The sequence below is a fragment of the Carettochelys insculpta genome, chromosome 5, assembly GCF_033958435.1.
Source record: "Carettochelys insculpta isolate YL-2023 chromosome 5, ASM3395843v1, whole genome shotgun sequence".
Taxonomy (NCBI): Eukaryota; Metazoa; Chordata; order Testudines; family Carettochelyidae; genus Carettochelys; species Carettochelys insculpta.
This window is the reverse complement of record NC_134141.1, coordinates 71,133,600-71,159,748: the sequence shown is the minus strand read 5'-3', so window position 1 is coordinate 71,159,748 and position 26,149 is coordinate 71,133,600. Positions and strand designations below refer to the sequence as shown.

The following is a 26,149-nucleotide window of genomic DNA, read 5'->3' as shown; positions in this document are numbered from 1 at the left end:
GCCTCATAGGAAGTAGAAGCATGGAACAAGCAAATGTAGCATGTTCCTATCACCTTGAGATGCAGTTCTACATGGGCAGGGCTCCAGAGAACATGAAGTTTGACAGAGCAGGTAGATAAGAAGGGACCAGATATTAAGAAAAGAAGTTTTAAACTTTCCCCCATATTTGTCTAGTTAGAACTTTGAAATCTGAAAATTTTCATCAGCATATGGAAGATAGTAAATAAGCACTATTGTTGGTCAGAAACAAAGGAAGGAAAGTCTTTTTTTAAAAAGTCTCTCACCATTCTAAAGCAATATTTAAAATATATAAAACAGCATCGGGTCTGTCTCACACAGTCTCTTTCCTGAGGAGGTAGACAAATTGAGGTGAAGATATGGTAAGCCCCACCCAGGGCAGCAAAGCTTGTCAGTTGAAAAGGGAGCAAGAGTGGAAGGAGTATTTCTATACTGCTGGAGCTTTCTTCCCATGTCCATGAGGTTAAGGATCTCTGGCTTCATCTCTTACATGGCCCCCAAACAAAAGGAAAGTCTGCAAGGTTCCTGTGCTTTCATCCCATATAGCAGCTCTTTCTACTTTTAACCAACTCTCATCAGGATAAACAATGTAGAAAAGTTTCTTTCCTTTCTTCCATATGTATTTGTGGTTATCATTATTTAGAATGCTGAAATACTTTGTAATAGAACTTTTTCCCTATGATCATTTATTCCCTCAGGGAAGTGCTTCACACTACTCAGAGAAGTGGATAATGAGCTCTTTCAACGTGGCTAACAAAATGGTATGTTTAGTTGTATTCAGTTATTTTTATCTGCATTGTCTTATTTACTGAAGAGAAATTTTCAATCAAGCTGTAAGAAAAAGCAAATATATTGCATGCTAGTATCAACAGAATGCCCAAAGAAAGATAAAAAAGTATTATAAGCTGATTGCTTTGGGTTATTCCATGTCTAACTAATACAGACAATTGAGGTCCATACAATCTCTCTTCTGTTACAAGTTTATAACAATGCCATTGAACTAGTCCTGATTTTGGAAAATGTCCTCATCTGTGACAGCACTAATGCATTTGCTTCAAGTAAAGCGCCTATATAATGCACATTAAAGTCAATGGGACTTAAGCTCTTCCAAATACTTTTCTGAAATGCAGCTTAGCTGACAAATTGGAGAAATCATTCTATCAGTTTACTCAAACAGCCCAACAAATGTGCTTAAAACGTGTCTGATCCAAGCAATAGCGATCAGGCCAGCAAAAGTCTGGGACAAATGCAAAAAACTGTTGCCAGCATAACATTTTTTGCTTACTAATAAAAGCTGCTTCTGTACTAGCAGGGTTTTGCTAGTATCACTAACTAGAGAAGCTTGTAAGCATAGACAAATTAGCTCCAATGCTGTCCTTCCACTGGTATCCTTGGAGTTACACCCATTTATTCCAGATGAAGAGCTTGTCTCCTGTCTTTTATGCATCCATAAACTCCATGCACACTCAGAGGTCTCTCCAACTGGTGATACCAGTTAAGAATAATTTCCATTTACAAGAGAGTCCCCCGCAGTTTAGACTTGTACTTTCTTTTGTCTTAAATAAAGATGTATATGCTGAATGGATTTGGCTCATGATCTTTTCATGTGTTTACAACCAGTCAAAAAGTAGGAATAAAAATTATTTTATTTGTACCATAGGTATAGATGTGCACAGTGCATTATAGGCAAATAAGAACACAAGAGCCAGTACCTAAGGCATTCACAACCTAGATCCAAATGAGCTAGTTCTTGAGCACCTTCAGCTCCATGTGGCATTAATGGGAGAAGAGAGTGTTCAGCATTTGATGGGATTGGATGTTAAACTAAACCAATAGTAACGGGTCTCCACCACAAGAGAAAAAATTGACTTGTTTGGGCTAAGGCATTTTCCGCTGTCTTCCAACATACAGGAAAAGCAACAGGAGCCCAGATTTAGGTAAGAAAAATGAAAGTACGAAAAGAGGCCTTAGTTGCTCAGTGGTGGTGAGAAATGATGCATCCTAAATTATTGCTTGTGCCCTTAAGCTTATTATTTTCCTCATGAGAAGAAAAAAATCCTTTAGCTTCTGTTGTTGTCTGCCATGCCCTTCTAGCAAGAACTGCTTAGAGATGTGGCAGAATTCAAAAGGCAGCTGAAAAATTCAAATGATGAAAAAGGAGTGGCTGGAGGAAAGAAGGATGTGGGAAAGGAGACTGACTATACCACTTTCTCCTACACCCTGGGGCAGGTTTGACATGTCTTGGGCCAAGACCTGGCTGCAGATCTGAGAGTTAGGGCATGGCTACACATGCCATGTAAAGTGCAAAAAGTCCCTTTTCCCTTTTTTGAGCAAAAACCCAGGGCAGCCATCTACACTTGCTAGTAACTTTTTGCAGTGACACTCAGAAGTTTCACCACAAACAGAACCACCTCCATGAGTCATACAGCTCTTACTGGTGATATAAAACTGCCAGAACTTTTTGAAACTTCCCTTCATTTTCCTTGGCAAATATTCACATACATCTGATCAGTTGCCAATGGCAGCTCTACGATAAAACCATCCCCTGTCTGGAACAGTGCTGGAGCTGATCAACAAGGGTGAGAAGGGTGTGCAGGGTCCCAGGATGCCCTATGATCATCCCCCTCCTTCCCATAATACCTATCCCAAAATGGAGAGAGCTGCACTGAAGGTAGCCACAGAAGTGCTACAACTGTGAACGTGAGCCGATGCCTGTAGAAGTGAGAAAACAAACTGCCACTTATCTTTTACCAGTTCCCTTTCAGTGGTGAAACCTGATGGAACAAAAATTCTAGAAATGCAAGCGTAGCCTTAATGAGAAGTGACACCATAGCCAGAAGAAAACGGAAGAAGCCTAAGACAATTTTGCCTGATGTTGTGGAACCTCAATATGCAAATTGTAACTGCATCTTGTGCAGTCCTGGCTAAGCAGAAGCTATCACACACATAAAAGCACCCACCTGGCCACATCAAATGTATTTTTATGTAGAAGTATTCTTTTATTTATGTACTTTTGACAGTGGTGTGCTGTTCAAGTCATTGCTGTGTTGTATTCTGATTGCAAGTGTCACCTCTGCCTCAGCCCTGGCAGAAAAAGTGCAGTGCCAGTTCTAAGAAAGTACATCCCAGGTACGAGAGCTGTGCCAGAATTCAGCGCTGAGGGAGTTCTTAGAGGTAGACTCCAAAGCCCTTTGGGTCAAAGTGAAAGGAAACACCAAGACACTGGCCGCTGTTAGATATGGCATGGCCTGCTATTCTGCTGAACAGAGGCCATACGGATCCTCACTGTGTGTGGGCCAGCTGACCACATTCCTGGCATGCCCACATTTCTTCTCTCTGCTGTGCACGGCACAGACCTACCACAGAGGTGCCTGTAATAAACATGGAAGTGCAGTCTTCCCCTGGGTGAGAGCTTCACAGTGTGTTTCACCAACACAGCTCCATAATGGGCGGCTGTTGTCCTTTATATGTCTTCATCACAATAGGCTCAGAATAGCCAGAGGCTGTTGACGTATGCCAGCTCTGGAAGAAAAAGAACATACACATCACCCATAAAAATACAGTTCATATGACCCTACCTAGTTCATTCAGATGTTCCCATGTGGTCTGTTTTGTTGAAAGATGAAGCAGTGACGAAATTAAGCACACGCCAGATATGACTCAAACAACACTGATTTTCTTAGAACAGCTTTAATTTTTAATCCTAAATATAAAAATGGAAGTAAAACAGCATACATTGTATATTTACACTGGGTAAGAGGATGAAAGGGAGTCTGAGGTGGGCGGGTGAAAGGAAGACACTCTTTTGGGCTGTCTGCAGGAGCTGCTCCCAGTAGACTAAGGAGATCTAGATTCAAGCCTTGGCTTCGGCAATGGGATGGAAGCATGCTGTGAGTCCTGCTGTTGGGTGGTAATGCTGATTTACTGTTTCTTTAGTGCGCTCAGTGCTGTAGGGAGACAGCCACTCTGCACACTGGTTGAGTCCATATTGAGTCCACTACAGTCCCACAACTGAGCAGGCTGCCCAGTGAATTTACACTTGATTATCTAGTCCGGTTTTCAGTCCTGCAGTGCTACGCGGTGTGACCTCAGGCTGTTTGGCTGGAAAATGCAGGTACTTCTGGGCATTGTGTTCGGCCAACGGCTCTCTTGAGCTTATAGAATTATGCTAATTATTATTTTATTTATTGTCACTCCCTAGATGTAATAAAAAGAGTGAGTGTTTACCTGGGAAGGTGACGCAGGCTAACTCCTGAGGCCCAGTAATATTTATTACACCGTAGATTACTTGATCCTAGTTTCGTGTTCCAAGTATGGCTGTTGGGGAAGCATAGAGCATGCGGTATGCATGTGTGCTTTGGCTCACCCTCAGTCTGAGCTCTCAAGAGTGTTCACTGTTTTAAAATAAGGTCGGGCAGGTTCCTGCTGAACGACATAGAGCACTGTGCCCTTTGATGGTTAAAAAGTAGTAGTTTCCAGTGACCAACAGCAGACCACCCACACGTTTCTCAAACACATGGATCACTGATGTTTAATGAAGGCACAGTAAATTTCAGAGTTGTACAATTAAATGTGCAGTTTCCTGCAATGCCTTGTAAAAGGGCCCTTGATACAGTCTCTTCTTCAGTCTTCCCCTCAGAATAAAACCTGTGGAGTTTATAGAGAAACTGTTAGACTCATCTGCATTTCTGCTTTAGTATATCTGACTGGAAAAGATTGGGGAGAAAAGGATCAGAGAGTAAGAACTCCTGTGAAGAATTTTGTAGCCCCATAATGTAACACCGTTGGGCTGAGTTACGAATATTTCTTATTTCAGCGCTTTCAGCTCTGTAGTCTGCTTGCTGGCATGAGCACGGTTACATTTATAATACAGATGTTTAACCAGATTGCCTGGATTAAGAACTAATAGATGCTGCATCAGTTCTTCAGGGAGTCTAAAGATCAGCTGGCATCTGTAATTTTTTCACCTCTTGAGGGTCACTCCAGAAAATCTGTTAAAGTAATTACTCTGATTCTTGGCATGTCTGACCTGTTCTGATGTCAGGGAAGCTGCATATGGATCCCAGAATGCACTTTTGTATAAACAAACATCTCTGCAAACGTGAGCCAGGAGTGAGATATTGGACGACAAAGTACAGTGCAGGTTAAATTTCACTTTGGGATAGCTGTGTCAACTTGAATTAAATTTACACAGCATGTTTATATATGGGCAGTAAAATAACCCCTCATGTAAAAGACATCAGGGATAACTAGGAATATCTGCTTTTCATGGATAGCAACTTCAGGAGGGAATCAAGATTACTTGTGACTGTGTTACAATGTCTGTCAGATTTTTTCTTTTTTATTTCATACCGTCATGTTATGTGCCACTGACTTGTGTCCCCATGGTGTTGTGTAGTGTATAGGAGCTTAAGTTCATGCCACCTAGGAGGAGATGAGTCACTTAAGAGAAAAAAGAAGTCAAGTAGCACTTTAAAGACTAGCAAAATAATTTATTAGGTGAGCTTTCATGGGACAGACCCACTTCTTCAGACCATAGCCATACCAGAACAGACTCAATATTTAAGGCACAGAGAACCAAAACAGTAATCAAAGTTGACAAATCAGAAAAAAAATTATCAAGGTGAGAAAATCAGAGAGCAGAGGGGCAGGGTGGGGGGGAGGTGTCAAAAATTAGGTGAAGCCAAGTATGCCAAAGAGCCCTGATAATGTCCAAGAAAATGTGCATCCCGGTTCAAACCACATGTTAATGTGTCGAATTTGAATATGAAAGAGTTCAGCAGCTTCTTTTTGTAAAGCAGACAAAGAGAAGCTGCTGAACTCTCTTTCATATTCAAATTCGACACATTAACATGTGGTTTGAACTGGGATGCAAATTTTCTGGGACATTATAGGGGCTCTTTGGCATACTTGGCTTAATTAATTCTTGACTCCCTCACCCCTCTGCTCTCTGATTTGCTCACCTTGATAATTTTTTTTCTGATTTGTCATCTTTGATTACTGTTTTGGTTCTCTATGCCTTAAATATGGAGTCTGTTCTGGTATGGCTATGGTCTGACGAAGTGGGTCTGTCCCACAAAAGCTCACCTAATAAATTATTTTGTTAGTCTTTAAAGTGCTACTTGACTGCTTTTTTGTTTTGATAGTATATTGACTAACACGGCTCCTTCTCTGTTACTATTTAAGAGAAAAAGTTCATTATGTTTATTTATTATTTGTATAGTAGTAGCACCCAAGTGCCCTAGTCATGGATTAGGACTGCACTGAATGAGGCACTTTAACAAACACAGACCTTGTATTTGGAAATCAATTTTCGATATAGTTAGCAAATATTCTACATAATTCCCACTGTATGTTAAGTACTGATAGACAAAGAAACAATCATCCCTGCTCTCGGAGCTTGCTGTCTACAGTAAATAGACGTGGATGAAAGATAGATGGTGAGATTCAGTCTACTTGTCTGGAAGAGGTCAAAAGAGAACAGTTCTGCAGAGACCAAATATATATGAGACATTAACCATTGCTCCCTTTATGGACAGGCAGAATTATTTGGGGTATGCTTTTAACAGGGCATCTTGTGCAATTTCTGAGAACATGAGGTCTGACTTGTGTTAAGATGCATGGGGGAGGAAGCAGATGGACTCAGCTAAATAAAGAACTTTCTAATCTCTCAACTCACAAGTGATTCATTTACTTTTTAAAATGGACTGGAACTTTGCACTTCTAAATAGAATTCGTCTCCACCTCTTTCTCATAATAGGGTGACCATCCATCCCATTTCTGGTGCGAAAACCCTGTATTTTGGGTGCCAGGAAGGCATCCCAATTTATTTTCAAAATGGGGTTAATTGTCCGTATTTGCGGGAGGAGCAGCTGCTACCAGTTCTTACCACACACTGGTGTGGCTGCCACCTGGTTCCTGGCTCCCTGAGGCTCGGGAGAGCCAGGAACTGGACCCACATGGCTGCCACTGGCTTCCTTAGAGGGAGCTGGAAGCCAGACCAGCATGGCTGCTACCGGCTCCCAGCTCCCCAAGGCATGGGGAGACAGGAGCCCACCCATGCAGCTGCCACCCAGTTCCCAGATCCCCATGCCTCACTGAAGCCAGGAGGAACCGTCCCTCTTCCCCCATATCTCCCTGTCCCATATTTGGGACAGGGAGATATGGTCACCCTATTTCATAACCACTTAACATTTCATAAATCTTTCAAGACAACATACTGTTTAGTGATTGTGCTGCAGAATAGAATCATTGGAGGTGAAATGTAAGAGTTCAGCTTATCTTCCCCCTGCCATATCCACATAACATTACTGTGTACATTATCTAGTGATTCAAATAATGCAGCTTCTGCACCTTGCCTTGAGAGAAACTAAAACTCTGATAAAACTCAACATTAGGAATGTTTTTTCCAATCTCAAGCTTAAATGTTCCTTTACTCATTTTCATACCATTATTCCAAGTTATAGCCCTTTGCTCCTGCTCCTCCTCTGCCCACTTCCTCAGCCATTCCTCTTCACCCTCTTGTTTAAGGCTTTTATATATACTAACATGACTATCACAGCTCCCTTTTTTGTCAGGTGGTCAAACTATATATGTGTTTTTCCCCCTTTTTTCCTTATAAGGGACCATACCAACCACCTTATAAATATCATTATTTTCTGGTTTTCATCCAATGTCCTGATACCATCGTAGGCTACTTCTACACTATGAAATAAAGTTGAATTTATTAAAGTGAACTTTGTAACACTGGATTTTATAAAGTCAAAGTTGAGCGTCCGCACTTGCCATCAAAGTTGACTTAGTGCATCTCTACTAAATTGCCAAAGTTCAACTGTTGCAGCAGTGCATTGTGGAAACCTATCCCACAGTTGCCTCAGCCTTGTGGCATTCTGGGTTTTCTTGTTGGTGCATTATGGGAAAAAATGCCCTGCAAATTGTTGTGGGTATGTGATGTCATCTTCCCAGAATGCATTGCCCTTCTTCCCTCACATTGAAAACAGTCATTTTCTGAAGCCTCTTTCCCCGAGAAGAGAAGTTGTTTGAGTTGTCTGCATTATGGCCCTCCCCCATAAGCCATTTGTAAGAGGTCACTGCTGGGAGTCTGCCTCATTCTGTCTCTTTTTAAAGAACAGTGACAGTGCCATGTCAAAAAGTCACTCAGCTCACACTCACCCCCGCATGCCCTCCCTGCAGTGAAAACACAACAAACAGGGCATTGCTGGGACTGTAGCTCCCCCAAGCTACACACTTTGAGAAGAGAGAGTACTGGAACATGTTGCCTCTGAGGGGCCAATCCCTGAAAATATCAGTTGCCAGGGGCCAGTCCCCTGGCACGTGTTGTCTCTGAGGGGCCAGCCCCTGAGTAACCTGTTGACATTTTTAGGTCAGTTGTGTGCCTAGGCAGGCGGCCCAGCCCTAAAAATATTTGCTGGCATGGGCCAGCCCCCAAACAGCTCAGCTGGCAGGGGTCAGCTGCATAAAGTAACCTGTTGACATGGTTCCATCTGTGTGCCTAGGCTGGGAGGACAACCCTGAAAATATTTGCTGCTGTGGGGGCAGCCCTTCAGTGCATGTTGCCACTCAGGAGCCACCCCCCTCCCCAAATATGTGCTGCTCAGGGCCAGGGCCAGCCCCCGCACCCCTGTGCTTGGTGACCTGAAATGAGATCCTGGCTCTCCTCATGGCTCCCTGCTGAGGCTGTCTTTCGTGGCTGGATGCAATCGCCATTCTGATCAGAAATAAAATGAATTAAAATTGCCTGGCTTCCTGTTTTTAGATCCTGGACACCTAGAGAGCAGCAGCAGTGAAGGTGGCCAGAACTGACACATTCTGGGCATTTTGGGATACCTCTGGAGGCCAATAAAATTGATTTAAAGAAATGCTCTTTGCACATTAGCATTAATTTGACCTTTTAACTTTAAACTCAATGTTATGCTGGCTTTGAGGGCCAAGGCAAGAAAGTCAACCTTAGTGCTCTGAAAATCGACCTAATGGTATTCTCAGTGAAGACAGTCACATTGTAAAAATCAAGCTAGAGTCGACTTTATGTGTAGACAGCCATAGACACAGATCTCTAGGTTGCTGTTTCATGAGTGCTGTAGAAAGAGGCACTATCACTTTTCTGGTCTCTGTGTCTGAAGATCAAAAATGTCACTGGCCATCAGTGTGACTCTGAAGGTCACAATTTATATGCTGAGATCTGAAGAAGAGCACTGTGTAAGCTTGAAAATTTCTCTCTCACCCACAAGGAGTTGGTTGAATAAAAGCTATTAGCTCCCACACTTTGTCCTTCTAATGTCCTGGGACAAACACGCCAACCACACAGCATACAACTTGTACTGCTATGGTTCATTGGTATTACCACTTCTCATTCCTCTTTGAATGCACAACAGGTTATTTTCCAAAATTATTAGCTTGTCCTTTTCTTGGCTGCAGCTTATTTTACTACCCACTCACCAGTTTCTAACCTATCTACTTGTCTACATACCAAGTTCTCTGTGGTCAATGATGTTTTTGTAACGCGTTCCAAATCAGAACAGAATTGTGATCCAACTACTATAGTGGCATGGGGATGTAGGGGTGCACCATTATGCCCTTGTCTCATCTGTTCACATTATGGGTAGAAGAATAGAATGTGGAGAGGACTGTACAGAACCACTACATTCCTGTGGGTGGGAGGGGGCAGGCTGGGGGCAGAATCTTGGTTCTGCCCCACTGTGTGCCCAGGGGCAACCTGGGTTGGGGCACGTATACTGACTCAGGTATGGGCCTGTGACAGTTTGTGCTCTCCAAGGCAGTGGGGAGACTCAGAGGAAGACTGAAACAAAATCTTCCTTTCTGACTGTGGCAGGGTGGCCCAAAGATATGCTATCAGTTATTCTTGGCAACTCAAAATGTGTCATCCTAGCCTGAGTCAGCTAGGAATGTGATAAATACTGTGTCAACCCCTTCTAGAGAAAAGCCCAACTGTCTTTCTACAAAAATTGGCATACAGTTTTTTTTTAGTCTCCGAGGAGCAGCCGTATCAGGCTATAGTTTCACAAGAAAACAAGCAGTCCTATAGCACCTTAAAGTCTAACAGATTTATGTATTAGGTCATGAGCAAGACTCATCTGAAGAAGTGGGTCTTACCCACGAAAACACATTACCTAATGAATATATATATATAATTTCTTAATCTTAAACTGCTAGCTATGAAGGTGACAAAATTTAGGGAACTTTTTAAGTTATTCCTTTGATTTCAGGCATTAGCATTTTTTAACTGAAGGTCTCGTTTTCCACCATGGCAAAAATTTCGTCAAAATATGCAGAAATCTTTCAGTAGTCCTGTTCACTTGCCCAACAAAGGAGGAGGAAGATCTAGTTTAGGTAATTTTTTCCAAAATAGAAAACAAACCAAATGTTTTTTTCTTATGCTTGCACACTATCATTTTTAATCTGATGCCTCTTCTAAGACTTGGATAACAATACGTTTTACGATTACATTGAAAAACGCCTATCCCCAATTTAAACTCTTCTCTCTTCTGCATTCAGTTTAAAGGTTGAATTGAGCAGATAGATTTGATTTGGTGGCACATGTGTAATGCAAGAGAACATTCTGTAACAGTTGGTATTCATTATCGCCACCTCTTGTGTATAAGAAAAGAAACAATGCAATAGATTCAGAATGTCTGTCTGTTTTTGCCATATCTCAAGAGCTCTTACTAAAAACCTATTACCTATTTCCCACCTCCTCCACTACAATAAATTGTTCAACCTTTTTTTTTTTTTCTGAGCTAGCGCTGCACAGCTTGACTGGGCACTGATGAGAAAACAAAGCTCTCACATGCTTAAAGCAGATGCTGTTCTGCTGGTCTTCAGAGATAATAAAAGTTATGGTAGATGACTTTGGAATTACTGTGTGTAGTTGGACTATCAGGTAAATGTGTATAAGTAAAAAAATCTGAAATGTTCAGCTCATGCCTTAGTCTCACATTAACTTTGAAGGCTAGCAAGATAAGTCATATATGTTTGAAACATGGCAAACTATATAATTTTATTTGGTGTCATTCTGAAGTGTCCATAAATTAATATGCACATTTAAATAATAGTGCTTTTATGCACACAGTTGCATGAGAAGGAGCCAACAGATTGTCTTAGTCTATCATGGAAAATGGCTTCCTTTTTTCTTCTAGTGGGACCAGTAAAGCTCTGGATTTTCATCCTTCGACCCTTCCTGTTTTTTGTGCCTATTTCAGATATTTAAGCTGTCCATTAACACTGCTTATTCTGTCTTGGTACATCCAGCACTGTAGATTTTCTGAGGTGCTTCCTTTGGTGTACACAATACAGTTGGCAGGAGGCAGATGTTTTAGGTAGTGTAGAGTAGTTCTACTGCAGTGAGGATAATCTGCACTGGGTCTTCCTATATCTAGAAATAGAACCAAAAGGCTCTGTTCACACCCAGTTAGGCAAGTAAGCTGAGCTGTAGCTACCTGCAGTAGTAAGCTCATAGCACTGCAGGGGAATTTAATTACCACAGGAGAGAACAACTTCAGTTTCCACTGGAGAGTGCCAATGAGAGACACTGAATCAACGCTTCCCCTTAACCAGCCTGGCCTCGTCCTTGCCCTAGTTTGTGCCACTCACTTTTGATTTTGTGTAGGTAGCTGCGACAACCCCAAATGATGGACAGGTTGTAGATGTGGTCAATGGTACAACTGCTCTGGCACTTCTAGACTCTCCACTGCATATGAGAGAACAAACAACACAGGACCGGTGTGTAATCCAGTCACAGTGTATTACTAGAAGATGCTCAGATAGTATGGTGGTGATAGTGGCATAACAATGAATATAGAACAGAATGGATGGCTGGAGCTGACGTAAGCATCCTTCTGGAGGACTTTTTAGTGTCTATAAGGATCCTGCAAGAAATCTGATCTCAAAAGTCTACGGCTTTATCCTAGGCCTTCGTTCAGGCTGCTTTGCACAACAAAGGCTACGTCTACACGTGCAGCCAACATCGAAATAGCTTATTTCGATGTTGCGACATCGAAATAGTCTATTTCGATGAATAACGTCTACACGTCCTCCAGGGCCGACAACGTCGATGTTCAACTTCGACGTTGCTCAGCCCAACATCGAAATAGGCGCAGCAAGGGAATGTCTACACGTCAAAGTAGCACACATCGAAATAGGGATGCCAGGCACAGCTGCAGACAGGGTCACAGGGCGGACTCAACAGCCAGCCGCTCCCTTAAAGGGCCCCTCCCAGACACAGTTGCACTAAACAACACAAGATCCACAGAGCTGACAACTGGTTGCAGACCCTGTGCCTGCAGCATAGATCCCCAGCTGCCGCAGAAGCAGCCAGAAGCCCTGGGCTAAGGGCTGCTGCCCACGGTGACCATAGAGCCCCGCAGGGGCTGGAGAGAGAGCATCTCTCAACCCCCCAGCTGATGGCCGCCATGGAGGACCCAGCAATTTCGACGTTGCGGGACGCGGATCGTCTACACGGTCCCTACTTCGACGTTGAACGTCGAAGTAGGGCGCTATTCCTATCTCCTCATGAGGTTAGCGACTTCGACGTCTCGCCGCCTAATGTCGAAGTTAACTTCGAAATAGCGCCCGACGCGTGTAGACGCGATGGGCGCTATTTCGAAGTTGGTGCCGCTACTTCGAAGTAGCGTGCACGTGTAGACGCAGCTTAAGGCAGCAAAAAAGTAGCCAGAAAGAAAGATTCCTTCCTCTCTGAGCTAGGCAATTCTTACATGGCATAACACTGACCTATATAACTCTATGCCATCCTCCTGCATCCTTTTGTGTTTTGAAGTGGAGGAAGTTTGCCTGGAGTTAGAAGGTGGGCATGGCATTTTGCCATATCCTTCACCACCACTGTTTCTGGCTATAAGCAGCACAGAGCAGCCTTGCAGCTTTTCTATGAGATACTGGTGACTGTTTCAGTTTGTCCGGGATCAGGGAAGTAGAAAGGTGTTGCAGAGCTATTTTATTTGGCCCATTCAGCCTAACTCCACTTAGTTAACACTCAAACAAGGCCAGGAATGAGCCATTTTCTTATCCTTACCCTGGTACATGATGTGTGTGTCACCTAGTAACTTGAGAGTGGTTAGTTCCAAGCACTACAGATACTTCTGTGAAAGACATTATAGAAGTGAATATCTTATATCCTCTTTGAATAACTTTCTGTAATGATTTCAGTTCATATTCCTGGGCCCACATCTGATCCAACTGCATTTATTTTTGCACTCATTAAGGCAGCCATAATTTTTCAAATGGGATTTTGTTAATACACCATTAGATAAATGAATCCTGGGAGTCATATAACCAATTTGTTTTGTGAAAATATGCTGTGATCTTGAACCTATTGAGCTCTGCTGGAAAAATCCCATTACCTTCACTGGATAAGGCCCAAACAGAGGATTTCAGTGTTCAGGAGCATAAATTTAGCACTTTTTACCACACCTTTGATTTTTTTCCAAGGCATAAAAATTCAATGTAAACTATTACCACCAATCACCCACAAATATCCTTACCTCTTAAATGATTGCCTAAATCATCTTAAATAAACTTAAACCTCAGAAATAAAGCAGAAAAGAATTTAAAGCTCCAACTTTCAGTTGTGCTGATAGGATGAGAAGGCACAACCTGTCTGACATGATGAATTACATTTCAATATCTGTGAACCTCATTCTGAGTTTCTAATTCACTCTCAAATTGTGCTTTGAAGGTAGGGCCCACATTAGGAACAATGTCTAGAGTTGGCTATCCCCACTGGTAAGGGCGAATTAACTTTCAGTTTTGATACTGTCCTTTAAAAAAATCAAAAGTCTTAGGCTATGTTTACATGGCAGACGCTATTTTGGGATATGGGGGTGCCTGCATCTAATAGATATTCCTGTTGTCTTAAAACAGTGTTTGGGTTAACTGGTGCACTATTCCAACATCCCTGTAAACCTCATTGCAGGAGGAGTACCCGGATGCCTCGAAATAAGGCTTTATTGCTGCATGAGTCAACATTCAGATAGTGCCATATGCTGAAACAGCCTATTTTTTAAATCTACCAGAAATAAGCTATGCAATTTCAAGGGTACGCTGTTGTGTGGACGCATCCACAGAAACTTTCATTATCATGGCCTGTTTGGGAACTGAGTACAGACCCAATCATAACTTTTTTACTCTGTGATACTGATATAGCTTGTGAATTCCTCACAGTTTTTAATGCATTTCTCCTCACAACCGCTCTGTGAGGTACGGAAGTATGATCTTTCACGCACTACAGGTGGGAAACTAACACCCAGGGTCAGATTTGTAAAGGTGCAGGTAGGGGGAATCATCAGATGTGCCTAACTTCCTTGAAACCAGCATGCATTAGGCACTTAGACACTTTTGAAAAATATCACTAGGCATCTATTTGCATCTTTAGGCACCTGAATACCTGGCCCTAAGTCACTTGCCCCAGGTCACACAGAAAGTCTGTGGAGAAGCAGGGAATTTAATCCCACTTTCTTGAAACCTAAGGTGAATGCCTGGATCACTGACCCATCCATCCATTCCTTACAGCTTTATGTCAGCTGGGCAGATGAAGTTGTCTATGCACCATTTTTTGTCATGTAACTTGTACATTACTATAAATTGACAGTTGCCACATCCTTGTAATTAATCATAGCTAGCAATGAGCCCTGCCTTGTACAATTGTTCCTCAGTGTATGGACACCCCACAGACTTCAACAGGAGTTCTGCGCTTCAAGCACCTACCGCATCAGTTCTAAAATATATACATTAGAACTCAATAGAATAGAACACTCGGTCTTGCCAAGACCTCAATTCCCATAACTTTCTGAGTTCAGTGATTATGTTTTACATTCAGCTTTTCTGTAGTTTTAACTTTAAAAGGATTTTGGTAGTACTGGGAGGAGAAAAAAGTGAAAAAGCTCTCCATTTCCCCACAACCTGCCACACAGCAGATGTAGTGAATGTTCTATTTCATTGACCTTGTGCATTTAATTTCTGTGAGCATTCATCTCAACACGCCTAGAGATTTGTGTGCAACAGCTCCTGAATTTCAAGTGTCTGTGTGTTTTTTGTGCATGTGCAATTCTCTTAAAGAGACATTTATATTCATTTTAACTGGCTGCATCTCAGAAAAGGGCAATCAAGATAAACCCTTATGTTTCACAAGAGCCGTGCTTCCAGTGTCTTGCTACTTATCAATAGATATTGTTAAGAATGTTTCTGAGAAAGACCTTAGCTGTTTTTCTAAGAAAGCCTCAGCAAGTTCTACTTAAGATGAAAGAACAGTGGATCATGTGATTTGTGAACAAAATTTAAGCTGTTGATTTTGTCCTATGAAGCACTAAATGATTTGGGTCATCTGTATAGTGGAATCCAACCATGTCCTTTTAGCATTACAAAAGGCTATGGAGTGTTGCTCAGCTAATTAGCTATTGTAAGAACTCAGTATTAGTTAAGTAGGACCCCTTTGACCCTAACTGTTACTTGATATTTGGGGTCTTATAAGCTGTTTCCCCACAGAGTCAGGTAATTTTGAAGCGTTCTTAAAATAAAAGATTATATATGAATTCCTGTTTCCCAGAACACAATAGGAATAAAACAGCAGGAAAAAGGGTTATTTAGTGTAAATAAGAGAATCAAAAATAGGGAAGATACATAGTTTCAGCTTTTTCTTTTTTGAAGTAATCTGTGTGCTGGGAGCCAGGTGGAGAGACTCCTGTGGATGGTCCAGAATCATCTGGAGATTGTATGGGGAGAGGCCCAGTGGCTGTGAGGGAGGGAGGTGGAACAGCATTGGGCATGGTTAATAGGTGTTTGAAAATATTAAGATGGTTTCCATTGTGAGCAAGCAGCCTGAAAGGACACACCCAGAGTCACTCTGTGAGAGTGGAACCAATGGGTGCTCAAGAGAATGGGGAGACGTTTAGAAGTGGAATCAGTGGCCACTAGCCAGTCGGAAGAATTCTGTTGTGGAGAGTGCAAAGGACTTTGCCAGTTTTGCTTGGGTTAAGCCACAGGCATGCTCCCCTCGCCCACTGGAAAGGAGAAGAGGACTAGAATTTATTGTAGTCTGGCTTTGCAAATGCTCAAGGGGAGTTTGATGGAGATTGTGAGATTGCCCCTCATTTCCCTAAATTTTAAGTAGCTGGTATGCCCTGTAGAGGGTTTTTGACACCATTTCAAAGGGAGGTACAGCTATATAATTATATTTTGTATTGAACCACAGTTCATACTTGTATGAGGTTAAAAAAAACGAACAAAACCCAAAATATGCACCAGCACCAGCACTCCTGAGCTAAATCTCCTCATTCAGAGTCATGGTCAGGCTGAAATTGTTGGAAAGTTTTGTAGTACAGAATATGACATTCTGAATTAGACGAATGGGCCAGCTAAGCTGGTATTTTTCCTCTGAGAGTGGCCAAAGCCAGATCCTGCAGAGAAAAGTGTACACATCCCTCCTACCATCATTACAGCAATTTTATAATAATATACTGATTGGGGAAAGCACCATTCAGCCATTGTTGGTTAATCTGAAAGTGAATTAAATGTTTTTCATTTGACAAATAAAACTTGCTGAGGCTCTTTGTGCACTTTTAATTGGTTTTCTTTGAAAACTTTAAATTTCTCATGCATGTAGTCCCCAAGCACTGACTCAAAGGAAGTATGCTAGCTGCTGAATCCCATGTACTACTCTTTTCTGCAGCAGGGAGATTTTCTCTGGTGGTGTCCTATTCAGGATACTAGTGTGTCCCAACATTTCACCTTGTGCCCCAGCACTACTTATTCTATGGTGATCATACCCTGAGCTGGGTGAGCATGGCTCAAAATGCTCTTTTCTTGCACAGTAACAGTGGTTAATATTTCATCTCAACTAATGAATGATGTTGCAAATGTACAAATGTGTTTTGTAATAAATATATTACATAAGTTGCAGGAAGAGGTAACTGAAATGGTTGAAGATTGTCTGCTAGTCTGAATTAAGGTCATTTTTGTCCAGATTGCAAAGTAACTTGGGTTTGGGCATGAATACATTTTATTTAACAAGTTTTTACATTTTGTCTCTCTTCTCTGATGACCTAGTGGAAGTGCTCTAAATGTTGTGTAGGACACTCATAGGCTCACAGAAGTCAAAAGGAGGATCACTGTGGGTTTTGCAGTCTCTCACTAGGCATTTCAATCTCTGTCTTCAGTAAAATCTTGCCTAGGGCCATATCCCTCAGAAATGATCTTGTCAGGTATCCTGCCCTAAGATGAGACTTCTAGAAAGGCCTCCCAGTGAAAAAGTGTATGGGAAGCATGTAATCCATTACACATAAAATGGAAGCTGAAAGTTTCCTCCCCAAGATACCACCTTGATTTTGTAGGCCACAGAAAATCAACCTGTTTATGTAAGAAAAAAAAAAATCCACTGCGACTAACAGGAGCTGTACCAAAGCCACCTGATGTGCTAATGAAGTGATGCTCTTCAAACATCTGTACTCCTTACCCTTTCCACACTGATCATTGTCATCTTCTGTGGAATCCTCAGTCTTCCCAAGTTAGGGCTGGTACCATGTTCTTTCATTGGCCAGAATATTATCAGCTATCTGTGTTTCTGTACACAGAAGTAGAAGACCAGAGTAGACAATTATTGGAAAGCTAGACTACTAAATGTTTTAAAGATGGAATTTGAAGGAGGCAAGGGAGGTTGGTTGGCATGGAAGATCAAAGAGGTTATTCCAGCATTAGAGGATGGTCTGGAAAGCACAGAGTAATAATTCAGGAGCAAGGGAATTATCATGCTATATCAGATCTAAGGTCCATCTAGTCCCATATCCATATCCCCAAGATGTCAACCTTAGATTTTTTCAGCGACTGATGCTAGCAGCCCCACAGCAAGCAGAAGATATAATGAAGAATTAATATCTACCAGTTAAAGAGTCATTTAAGTTCTCACAGGCTTTCTCTGTCTTCTTATGCTCTTTTTTGTTAACCCTAACTTTTATAATTCCAGATATTCTAGATATCTGCATAAACATCTAATCCCTCTTTGAAGCTTGCTAAGCACTTGGCCTCAACAGTAAGAAGAGGGGCATGTGTGGAGCAAAGAATATTAGAGGAGGGTCAGAGAAGACCAGTGGAGGGGTAGCAAGGGCAGAAGTTATTTGGAGCTGGAAAAATGTGATTTGGATAGAGACAAGAAGCAGGGAAAATAATAGGCTGTGATTATGAGACAGTAAAGGCTAATTATTTTAGCAGCATCCTTTTGGATAGTCTGGAGAGGGCAAAGGCATGACGTTCAGGAGACAGATCCATCGCTGGTATAAATTGCTGGCGTACACCAGCTAAAGATCTGCTTGCAGAGTGGAGGAACTGCAGTGGCCCCAATGAGAAATAATGTGGCAGGATATAGAAATAACACATACAAATGTATGCAGTAGCATATGCAGAGTATCTTTCCAGAACAAATACCAGAAAGGCAAAAAAGGAAATACTGTGAGCTCAGGTATAAACGCTGCATTGAAAAATATTCATCCCAAAGCTCAGAGCTTTATCTACTTCTCCTCCAATAATCTCCTTTTGATGCAGTAATAATCTAGTTAGGTGCATGTATTTTTCATGCACCTCATCACTACTCTCAGCAGGCACCAGTTCTGTTGAAACTTTTATTTCAACTTAGCTTTTACCTATTTGAACAGGCGTTAGGGTTCGTCTGTCTGTATCTTGGTGCTAGGGCTCTCTGAAGCAGTGTACGCAGGCATGGATGGTGACAATTCTGTACTCATCCAAGTCTCCACGTTGCCCAGAGTAGTGCAAAATATTTTAAATAAAAGTTGAAAGTGCTGTTTTTCAAGTTTACAGAGCATTCAGGAATAGGCATTGTTCTATGTACAATGTTACGCATCAACAAGCGCTTTCCTTAAGAGCTGACCCCTCTTCTTGAACAAAGCCTGAATGACAAATAGGATTGTGCCAAATTTGTTTGCACTACTTTGCATGGTGACAAGTATCAGAGAGGTAGCTGAGTTAGTCTGTATCTTCAAAAACAACAAGAAGTCCTGTGACACCTTATAGACTAACAGATATTTTGGAGCATAAGCTTTCGTGAGCAAAGACCTGCTTCATCAGATGCATCTTTGCCCATGAAAGCTTATGCTCCAAAATATCTATTAGTCTATAAGGTGCCACAGGACTTCTTGTTGATTTTGCACTACTTAATATCTGTAAAACATCAAGGTAGCCCTCCATAACTGGCTGCAAGTTTCAAGCTAAACTGGTCATTGGGAGATGGAAGTAAGTCCCAGGTTTGTTTTTTTTTCCAGATTCCAAGGTTGGTTGTATCAACAGCATTTTAACCCATCTCAGGTGTGTGTGTGTGTGAGAGAGAGAGAGGGTCCTGAGAGGAGAGGTGGGACTGGAATGGCATATAACACATACCCTCCAAAATACCCTAGATGCGACACCTCACAGAAGGATGCTAGTCTTCTAACCTAAGATACATATGTGAACAAATCCTTTGTTTCCCTGTCATTAATTTTATATTCATCTTTTCACTGATGAGACTGATTAATTTTATGATTATATATAGTTTTACAAGGGTAAAGGTGACTTACTGTGGAGTGTTATGGGAAGTCAAATGCAGTGCACATTTATATGTAGTTTTGATATGTTAAGGTTGCAATTACCATTTTTAAACTTCATTTCCATTATTTCCCTCTAAAAGAAGGGCAAGATTGACTTAAAAGGCAAATGAGAATATTTTTGTTTGGGAATCACAAATGCAAAGGAAAAATGTGGAAAGTACTAACTGAACCATATTTCTCAAAACCATGAACCCACAAACAATAACAAGACAGAGCAAAAATATGACAGCTGTGGTTTAGTCTAACCCACCCATTTACATCTGTTTTTTTAACGATATAATGTTGCTGGATAATGACTTCTTTAGATGTGAAACTCACCTTAAATGGGTAGGTATGGTTGGCCAGTTAGTTCCCCATTTATATATATTATCAATATTGAGTCTGATCTTTGGATATAACGTGACACAGCACCATAGGTGAGGTGCAGGCAAAGGTGGTTTTAAGACTTCTTCATTCCCCACCCATTCAGAGTTCAGTATGAATGAACGACTAGGGATTGCCAGGACATAAGGATGCATTGGCCCCACTGCTTTTTACCATTTGCTTGAGACTTGTAGCCACCAAGGGGACTGCTCAAGCTTAAAGTTAAACACAAGTGCAAAAGTTGGTGCAGATCTGGAGTCTAGGCTGGTGATGGGGTTAGATGGGAACAGGGAAAAAGAGTGGGTAGCAGGGGAAAGATTTCACAAAAAAATTTGCAAAATAGTTGGTCTGATGTTGAGGCAAAGGGCAGCTGAGTAATTTCTGCCCCCAGCACCCATCAATCCATCCATCCAGTTGGACTAAAGTGGGGTCAGGAGGCAGTGAGCGCTGATCACTGACATGATTTCAACACAATCCTGCTTCTGTATTACCTGGTCTTGGTCCTGTGCACATAGGAATCCATAGCAGGAAAGGGCTGGTAACACAGAAAATAGCTTTTCATATTAACCTCTTTTCTGCAAACTTCCTTCCCCAGGTCAATATCAATATACATCCCATATACATTCACAATTACCACAGGTCCACACTTACAGGTTGAAGGCCAGATTGTGCTGTTAAGGTACAACCATGCAGAGGATACTGCAAAGCCACACTGTCCAAGCAGACTCAGAGAGGCAATGTGGTACAGAGAAACCTGTTGCCTTTGGGCTCACCTGTAAAGGGCAGCTGTGACTAAGTGCCATGGGACCAAAACTGTGTACTCAGGTCTGCATCTGTCCGCCTATGACATCACTGCAGAGAAATAAGGCCATACTCCAGCCTCTTTTGCAGTGGGTTTTGTGTTCCAGACACGTCCTTGAGCCATCTGGCCCTGATGGTGACAATGTGTCACTCCATGTTGCACGTGCACTTGTTTCCAAAGACCACACAAAAGGAATGCAAACCAGGTTTTGCTACTATTTTAACGTGTTTGGTTCATTTTAGTTCATTTGTAGTACACATATCTAAAACCCTTTTGAACAGAGGAGTATAAGCATAACAGTGCAGAAACAGGAAGAAAAACAAGTAATCTCTGAATCTTCAGGACCATGTGTTAGGAAAATTCAGTTGACTCTTTGTGTAATGTCAGTTATGCCTTGGTAAACCTTATGTTGAAAGCAATATAGAATCCCTTTGAGAAGAAAAGAGTGTCTTGGGTGTTGAAGGCAGTCTTCACAAAAGTCAGGGGAACCAGGATCCCAGCTCTCCCAAAGCCCTGATACTTCCTCATCCTCTGGAAGCCCCTATTCTTGGCCAGTCTGGAAGCTAGAGTGGGGCTGGGGAGTCTGCCTCTCCTCAGGTCAGGGATAGCTCCAAAGGTAGTTATAGAGAGCCAATGCAAAGTCATGGACCCCTCCACCACAACTACCCTGGGCTGCACAGGGAGCCCAAGGGATAGGGACATTGGCCTTTCCTCTCAGTCCCCTCACACCATCGGTATGTTGAGGATCAGTATGGCTGCCACAACTACCTGGGCTCTTGGCCCACGTTCTAAACTGGCCTGACTGGGGAGTTGAGCTTGGGGATGTCAGGGAAGAGGGGGTGAAGGGAAAAGATGAAAATTGGATGGCCCAGGTTTGTCCACTTTCAAAAATTGGGAGGGCTATGGCTCCCCCAGCTCTTCCCACATCCCCTTGCACACACTTCTGGCACCACTGTTCGGTGTGCTATGTGGTAGTGGTAGCCAGAACAATCATTAGGGTCCCTAATCTAGAGACAAGGCTTGCTGCTGTAGGTCCTATGTTTTATCACAGCTGACACTTAGTATAGTACCTACACAGCTCCAAAGACTCTGGTTGAGCCTGTAAGAAGGAAGTTTGTCTCAGCTGAGAGTTGCTTTTTGTATATCTGGAAAGAGAGGTAGGGATTGAAGAGGGGGAAAAAGGAAGAGGAAATAAGACCATAGCACACACCAAACTAATATAAATCCCATCCATTTTAATCACAAGTGTTTTGTTCTGGAAGACAAAAACATCATTTAATCTAAATGTAAAACAGATAGTCCTGCTGATGGTTACCAGCCCTGTCCACTGAAAGGAAATGTGTTGCCTTTTCTTCTTTTCCCTTAACTGGAAATGAATCAGTGTTGTTAGCCAAGTGACACATCAGGACTCTGTCTGCTTTTACATACATCACCATTAAGCAGTAATAGATGAGAAGTTCGTAATTTTGTCTGAAAATGAACACCTGCAGGCACTTTGATTTGTATCAGATGATACAGTTGTTTCCTAAAGTGTTGTGTGAAATACCCTGATGTAAATAGTCAGTCTGAATAAAAGAACACTAACATTGATTTTTTTTTCAACCTCAGTGATTGTTTCTAAAGCATGCTGCTTTACATTCAGGTGTATGAAATTTTCCTCATAATTATGCTTGGCAGAAATTATTTTTTTATCATTTTCATAGATAATAAAGATGTTTATTTTAAACACTTTCACTAATTTTTGTCAATTTACATTTTCACAATTGCAGGAAATAATAGCAGCCAGGTCAGACAATCATTATTTAACAGCACATGGTGAGATTCAAAAAAATTAAGTTTGTTAACCATTAAAACCCACATTGTTAATATGTCAGGTGTCAACTTATACAAAGTAAATACTTTAAAACAAATATGAAGTTCTCAAGCAGCATTTTTCATACTATGTCTGTCAGTAAATTTCAATGATCAGTGGAAGTATTTTTGTCAGTTTGTTTGTATAGTGAAATCAATATTGACTAATAAAAATCTAATCTTTTAAGACTACTCATACTATACCGTCAATAGAGTGGCATGTCACTCGACAAGCTTTAGCAACCAGTAAGATCCTCAAACTATCTCTTTACTCATTATATTCTACGTGGATTATGATGAGTGATTAATACTAATAATTACCCTGTTTATTATGATACAGGGGTGACCATTGCTCTTGGTACTGTATAAATATAGAGTAGCAAAGGGTCTCTGGCCTCTTACAACTGGAATTGGCAAGACAGGCACATGGTGGAGGAAAAGGGAATAGCACACTAGCAAAGAGAGGGATTGGATGGCAGCCAACCCCACCCTGGCTGTACACCCCTGGGACCTGTGAGGGGCCCAGGACACCCTGCCCTGTGCCCATGCTTCACTCTTAGTCTGACCCCATGCTTCACCCTTACTCTATCCCCACCCCTGCGGCATGTTAGCATCATATAGCACCTTACTTTGGGCTGTTCTGATGCTTAAAAAAGAGTGCATTGGAGACTTCACTCAGTAATACCTGCAAACAGCCTGGAAGTGCGGACAAGGTGAAGGGAGAAGTCTATACTATATCATGCCCTCCTTGAGATGTCTAGTGCAGCTTGTAGTTTCATGATTCTCTCTCCTCACCCCACCACCTCTTTTTCAGGAAACCAAATTGTGCCACAAGGTAGCCAGTGTATATCTGAGGTATTTAATCAGGGTCCTGTGAGTTTTCGAATTAAAAAATAAACTTTTTTTTTAACCCTGTTACTTTATCATCTTTTTTTAACATTCTCCTTTGTAATTCTCAGTGTGTTTCTTGCATTCCTGGAAAAGTCTGGGTGCCCAGTGGCTTATAAATGAACCTCTGCTGATGTCCTTCCAGAATCAGCCTTCAGGCCAGGGCAGCATTTTCATTCTCACCTTCAATAAAAAAGCCATGACAAATACAAATCTGGTTACGCCACCAGCTGAATTATTCTGCCTCACATGTTGCAGCCACATTGATCAAAGACATTTACAACACAGACTAGTGGGGGAGCAGGATAATTAATTAACCCCTAGCCCTGCAATAGATGACATACTAAAAAGACATTGTGCCCAGGCCGAGATCCTTCAGAGTCACTGTGCTTAATGTTACCAGAATGGCCATGCTTCACTTCTTTGCTAGATCAGGGCCAGAGTGTTTTACCTGCATGCAGAATTAAGCTCTAGTCACGTCAACACTTCCCAAGGGTTCAGACTACAAGGATATGTGCACTGTAGAGGTGAACTAACAGGTCCCTAGCTCATGTTAATGAAGATGTCTTGGTCAAGCCTGCAGCATTCATACAAGGGAATCCCAGCATGGCACTTTGGTATGCACTGCTGTTCAGAAACTCAATGCTCCAGTGTGTGGAGAAATGCGGACAAGCCCCTAGATGAGCAGAGGTGAATGCAGACAGACTTCGGCAAGGGTTTTATGGCCATATTTTCAAAGAACTTTAGGCACTTTTTGGAATAGTCAAACACAACCAAGCAGGTTAGGTGCCTAGCTGCCATTGAAATCAATGGGCTTTATATGCCTAACTCTGTGGTACTTTTTAAAATCCTACCACATGCATATCTGTGATTTTAGGCATCTGAATACCTTTGAAAATCTGGCTGTTAGTTCTTTGTTGCTCACATAATTTCCAGCATCTGAAAATAATAATATCATAATAATCAAAAATGAACTATACTGAAGATAAATATGAGCAAAGAAAAGCTATGTGTGCCCCATGCTTCTGCACATCAGGTTACTTTAATTTAACTGTACACCTATTGGTAGCCAAGTTTAAAATTTTGTCCCAAAGGACTAGCATGAGATTGCAGAGGAAATCTGTGGCAGAGCTAGGACTAGAACTACCTTCTCATAACTTTGCTTCTTCTCATTTTCTATAGATTGTTTCCTTCCCTTTTATGTTTGAATTTTAACAACATCCGCTTTCTCTTTAGCACAAATGTTTGTGTGTTAAAACTCAAGACACTTTAAAAGACTATGCACTCAGAAAAAAATCTCACTGACTCTTTTCCATTTACTGCAGCTGTACTGCATGCAGAAGAGGGAATTGCATTAATTCACAATCACTTGTTAAAATATGGATTTCATTAGTCTTTAATGATAGGACTTGGCAGGGAGGGAGGGAGAAGAGCAGCAAAAACACTTAAGGAGCAGGAGAAACTGTCTTATGACAATAAATTAATACCACTGACTGTGTACAGCTTAGCTGAGAGACAATTCAAGAGGCAGCACAATAACCATCTACAAATACATAAATGTTTAAATGCAAGAGTGAAGAACTATAATTTATAGTATGGAGGTGTGCTGTATTTTAAGTAAACAAGGGAGGTAAATTAAGAAACAAAATCTAAGATGCATATATGCAGAACTCTTGACTTGTAAGTTTGCTTTGATTTTTGGAATCATCTCCCGGGGAGATGATAGAATGCCACATGGCTTTGAATATTTAAAACTTGATTGAACAAAACACTCTCAAATGTACTGACCAGAACAATCGTCCCCTGGCAGGGGCTTGGACTGGATGATGTGATAGGTCATTTCCATTTCTATTTTCTAATATACTTGTAAAACACCTACATTTTATGGGAAATAAAGGCACCAGAAGTATTAAAGTGGCTGAGAGAGAAAAGGATAATCTTTAAATTACTTTTGACAGCCACAATCCTTTGACACTCTACTGCTATCTTGCAAACTCACATATGGACGGTGGAGTGTAAGAACATACACATGTATCCACAGTTTTGAGAAGGAGATGCTTTGCTGTTCCGAGAAAGTTTCTTCGTACACCAAACTTTGACTTTGATTTTACTTGTGTACACTAAGATTAAGGCATAAATTGCAAGATAAAAATAACTATCAGGTTTCTGGTGCTACAGAAGGCTTATGTACCACTGGGAAAGCAAAGAAAAATAGGGATGTTTCTGAGGCTGTAAAAGATTTTTATTTTTTATTCCTTTTCACAATAAATGCTATTACTCTGAAACTCCCTGGGAGTTTACAGGCTATAAAAGCTATTTCCTGTTTCTAACATTTGCCTTTTAAACCAAACACCTCTAGGTAAAGATAAAATAAAATCACCACTGGCTTCCAGAATTCATCTAAACACACATCCTAGCTAACTATCTCTACCTTGGCTGTTGGGCCTATATTTTGAGCAAAATATTTCCCTTTGTGCACCTTTGCTCCACCAAAATGCTTTGAAACTCATCTGTGAAATTCTGGCCCCATTTAAGTCAACGTTGAAATTGTTGACTTCAGAGGAGCCACAATTTTAGCCCATACAAGTTTTTT

At 41.5% G+C, this 26,149-nt stretch overlaps 1 long non-coding RNA gene across 1 annotated transcript in view; it reads left to right on the top strand.

Annotated features, from left to right (window-relative positions):
• The first annotated feature begins 733 nt into the window (after window positions 1-733).
• LOC142013633 (uncharacterized) overlaps window positions 734-26,149 on the top strand; it is a 226,394-nt gene continuing 200,978 nt past the window's right edge. The window contains exon 1 of the long non-coding RNA XR_012645741.1: window positions 734-779. This is a non-coding gene — a long non-coding RNA (uncharacterized LOC142013633). The remainder of the gene's footprint in view (window positions 780-26,149) is intronic.